At 52.8% G+C, this 5,000-nt stretch overlaps 1 non-coding gene across 1 annotated transcript in view; it reads right to left on the reverse strand.

The window, feature by feature from the left end:
- Window positions 1–1,569, reverse strand: part of LOC124588724 — a 1,910-nt gene extending 341 nt beyond the window's left edge. Inside the window, exon 1 of the ribosomal RNA XR_006975791.1 lies at window positions 1–1,569. This exon is cut by the window's left edge and continues 341 nt beyond it. This is a non-coding gene — a ribosomal RNA (small subunit ribosomal RNA).
- Between the last annotated feature and the right edge of the window lie 3,431 nt (window positions 1,570–5,000).

Here is a 5,000-nt window from a genome sequence, read left to right on the forward strand (position 1 = left end):
GTGCGGCCCAGAACATCTAAGGGCATCACAGACCTGTTATTGCTCAATCTCGTGCGGCTAGAAGCCGCCTGTCCCTCTAAGAAGAAAAGTAATCGCTGACAGCACGAAGGATGTCACGCGACTAGTTAGCAGGCTAGAGTCTCGTTCGTTATCGGAATTAACCAGACAAATCGCTCCACCAACTAAGAACGGCCATGCACCACCACCCACCGAATCAAGAAAGAGCTATCAATCTGTCAATCCTTCCGGTGTCCGGGCCTGGTGAGGTTTCCCGTGTTGAGTCAAATTAAGCCGCAGGCTCCACTCCTGGTGGTGCCCTTCCGTCAATTCCTTTAAGTTTCAGCTTTGCAACCATACTTCCCCCGGAACCCAAAAGCTTTGGTTTCCCGGAGGCTGCCCGCCGAGTCATCGGAGGAACTGCGGCGGATCGCTGGCTGGCATCGTTTATGGTTAGAACTAGGGCGGTATCTGATCGCCTTCGAACCTCTAACTTTCGTTCTTGATTAATGAAAACATACTTGGCAAATGCTTTCGCTTCTGTTCGTCTTGCGACGATCCAAGAATTTCACCTCTAACGTCGCAATACGAATGCCCCCGCCTGTCCCTATTAATCATTACCTCGGGTTCCGAAAACCAACAAAATAGAACCGAGGTCCTATTCCATTATTCCATGCACACAGTATTCAGGCGGGCTTGCCTGCTTTAAGCACTCTAATTTGTTCAAAGTAAACGTGCCGGCCCACCGAGACACTCACTCAAGAGCACCCTGGTAGGATTGCAACGGGGTCCGCCTCGGGACGCACGAGCACGCACGAGGCGCGTCGCACGCCTTCAGCTCGCCCCACCGGCAGGACGTCCCACGATACATGCCAGTTAAACACCGACGGGCGGTGAACCAACAGCGTGGGACACAAATCCAACTACGAGCTTTTTAACCGCAACAACTTTAATATACGCTATTGGAGCTGGAATTACCGCGGCTGCTGGCACCAGACTTGCCCTCCAATAGATACTCGTTAAAGGATTTAAAGTGTACTCATTCCGATTACGGGGCCTCGGATGAGTCCCGTATCGTTATTTTTCGTCACTACCTCCCCGTGCCGGGAGTGGGTAATTTGCGCGCCTGCTGCCTTCCTTGGATGTGGTAGCCGTTTCTCAGGCTCCCTCTCCGGAATCGAACCCTGATTCCCCGTTACCCGTTACAACCATGGTAGGCGCAGAACCTACCATCGACAGTTGATAAGGCAGACATTTGAAAGATGCGTCGCCGGTACGAGGACCGTGCGATCAGCCCAAAGTTATTCAGAGTCACCAAGGCAAACGGACCGGACGAGCCGACCGATTGGTTTTGATCTAATAAAAGCGTCCCTTCCATCTCTGGTCGGGACTCTGTTTGCATGTATTAGCTCTAGAATTACCACAGTTATCCAAGTAACGTGGGTACGATCTAAGGAACCATAACTGATTTAATGAGCCATTCGCGGTTTCACCTTAATGCGGCTTGTACTGAGACATGCATGGCTTAATCTTTGAGACAAGCATATGACTACTGGCAGGATCAACCAGGGAGCTGCGTCAACTAGAGCTGAGCAGCCGGCCGCCCGGGAGTGTGTCCCGGGGGCCCGCGCGAACACGCAAGCGTCCGCTCAATTATTCTGCAAACAGGAGGAGGCTGAGCTCCCCTGCACAATACACCTCGAAACCCTCTCAGGTCCCGGCGGCGCGCAGCGCCGTCCTAAGTACTTGGTCGGGTTCGAGAGAGGCGCAATCGCCCGGAGTTTGGCGAGTAGACGCTTTAGGTGCGACCACCCGTGCTCCCAACTGAGCTTGCCGCTGCCGACAGAGGCCCGGGAGCGTGCTGTCGTGGCATTGCCGGCGGGAGACAACACGCGCCACCTACGGTGGCCGGCAGCTCCAACGCCAGCGCCACAGAAGGACAAAAGCCCCACTTGGGTGCCGAAGCGAACTCTCCCAGCACAGCGCACGCGCCAACACGTCCGCACAGCTGCGATACAAACCACCTGCGAGAACCGCAGAGGCGACCGAGCAGCAGACGGCGTCGCGGCGCCGAGCGCCGGGCGGCGGCGCATCCTCAGCGCACACAGTCCTCAATCGGACCAGCACACTGCAGATGTCCACCGCGCTTCGCACCGGGCCCGCGAGGACCTACTTTGGCCGCACGGCGCCGCGTGCAGGGTGCGCCGGCGCGCAGCTGCGCCGCCTGCCGCCTCCGTCGGCCGGCGCGCCTGCCACTGGCCGCCCCCACCAGCCGGCTGTAGCGCGTGCGCCCACGCACCGCGCGGCCAGCACGCCGGGAGGCCCCCCCTCACCGGCCGGGGACGGTCCCACCCAGCCACCGCCGCGTATCGCTTCACACCCACATGCCATTCACGTTCGTGGGCATGGTGGGTATCGCTGAAACAACCGGTTGGTAGCTCAACCGATCGTCGCCATCACTGATTCACCTCTAGCGAGAACAACCGCACCACAACCGTTTACCAGTTGTTCATTTGCGTAACGTCACCAGCAAACGTAGACGTCCATCGCCATTTGCAAATTCAACGATTGTTGCATGCCTGTGTCAGGTGTCACGACACACTATGTCTGCCCACATACACGCAACAACATGTGCACGCTTCGCGAACACGTGGAAGGTGGCCCCCGTACGTATGCGATGTCCATTGCGCGAACGACTGTCAACCGGCCTCTGTCGCATGTCGCAGATGTGGAACGCAGTGCACCATGCTATCACGGTGTGTGAGAAGAGACGACTACGTCTGACAACACGCGCCACTACATCAACAGACGGCTCATGCTGATCGCCATCCACGGCATACCACACTGCAATCCAGCTCTTATAGGGAGACGACACGTAGCTGAGTGCACAATATTTGGACCGTATGGTTCGCCGTTGTTGGCGCAGTCGTGGTACGGTCACACATGTACCACGATGTATCATTCAGTACATGAGGACCAATGTGCAGTACAGTGTGTGATTTGGACGTACAACATCAGCGGACAGTTGACACACGCCGTACCACAACGTAGGCTGTGCTTCGCCATGCAAATGCCAATGAACAACTGCGAAGGGCATTGAGCATGTACGTCCTGCTGCCATCCGCATTACAGTGTATAGCTGCAAGGTGTTTAACATGAAGCGATACTCTGGGGACCAGGCAGTGCGAGTAGCAAACTATATTGCGGGGGTTGCAGTTAGGCAACACCACACTAATTTAACGCGTCGTATGACAATTACAGAGCAGGTTAAGGCCCAACGTGTGTTGGGTTAAGGCCCAACGTGTGTTGGGTTAAGGCCCAACGTGTGTTGGGTTAAGGCCCAACGTGTGTTGGGTTAAGGCCCAACGTGTGTTGGGTTAAGGCCCAACGTGTGTTGGGTTAAGGCCCAACGTGTGTTGGGTTAAGGCCCAACGTGTGTTGGGTTAAGGCCCAACGTGTGTTGGGTTAAGGCCCAACGTGTGTTGGGTTAAGGCCCAACGTGTGTTGGGTTAAGGCCCAACGTGTGTTGGGTTAAGGCCCAACGTGTGTTGGGTTAAGGCCCAACGTGTGTTGGGTTAAGGCCCAACGTGTGTTGGGTTAAGGCCCAACGTGTGTTGGGTTAAGGCCCAACGTGTGTTGGGTTAAGGCCCAACGTGTGTTGGGTTAAGGCCCAACGTGTGTTGGGTTAAGGCCCAACGTGTGTTGGGTTAAGGCCCAACGTGTGTTGGGTTAAGGCGCAACGTGTGTTGGGTTAAGGCGCAACGTGGGTTACGTTAAGGCGCAACGTGGGTTACGTTAAGGCGCAACGTGGGTTACGTTAAGGCGCAACGTGGGTTACGTTAAGGCGCAACGTGGGTTACGTTAAGGCGCAACGTGGGTTACGTTAAGGCGCAACGTGGGTTACGTTAAGGCGCAACGTGGGTTACGTTAAGGCCCAATATAGGTTAGGTTAAGGCCCAATATAGGTTAGGTTAAGGCCCAATATAGGTTAGGTTAAGGCCCAATATAGGTTAGGTTAAGGCCCAATATAGGTTAGGTTAAGGTACAATATAGGTTAGGTTAAGGTACAATATAGGTTAGGTTAAGGTACAATATAGGTTAGGTTAAGGTACAATATGGGTTAGGTTAAGGTACAATATGGGTTAGGTTAAGGCGCAATATGGGTTAGGTTAAGGCGCAATATGGGTTAGGTTAAGGCGCAATATGGGTTAGGTTAAGGCGCAATATGGGTTAGGTTAAGGCGCAATATGGGTTAGGTTAAGGCGCAATATGGGTTAGGTTAAGGCGCAATATGGGTTAGGTTAAGGCGCAATATGGGTTAGGTTAAGGCGCAATATGGGTTAGGTTAAGGTACAATATAGGTTAGGTTAAGGTACAATATAGGTTAGGTTAAGGTACAATATAGGTTAGGTTAAGGTACAATATGGGTTAGGTTAAGGTACAATATAGGTTAGGTTAAGGCACAATATGGGTTAGGTTAAGGCGCAATATGGGTTAGGTTAAGGCGCAACGTGGGTTACGTTAAGGCGCAACGTGGGTTACGTTAAGGCGCAACGTGGGTTACGTTAAGGCGCAACGTGGGTTACGTTAAGGCGCAACGTGGGTTACGTTAAGGCGCAACGTGGGTTACGTTAAGGCCCAATATAGGTTAGGTTAAGGCCCAATATAGGTTAGGTTAAGGCCCAATATAGGTTAGGTTAAGGCCCAATATAGGTTAGGTTAAGGTACAATATGGGTTAGGTTAAGGTACAATATAGGTTAGGTTAAGGCGCAACGTGGGTTACGTTAAGGCCCAATATAGGTTAGGTTAAGGCCCAATATAGGTTAGGTTAAGGCCCAATATAGGTTAGGTTAAGGCCCAATATAGGTTAGGTTAAGGCCCAATATAGGTTAGGTTAAGGTACAATATAGGTTAGGTTAAGGTACAATATAGGTTAGGTTAAGGTACAATATGGGTTAGGTTAAGGTACAATATGGGTTAGGTTAAGGTACAATATAGGTTA

The sequence above is a fragment of the Schistocerca americana genome, unplaced genomic scaffold (genome assembly GCF_021461395.2).
Source record: "Schistocerca americana isolate TAMUIC-IGC-003095 unplaced genomic scaffold, iqSchAmer2.1 HiC_scaffold_658, whole genome shotgun sequence".
In the NCBI taxonomy this organism is placed as follows: Eukaryota; Metazoa; Arthropoda; class Insecta; order Orthoptera; family Acrididae; genus Schistocerca; species Schistocerca americana.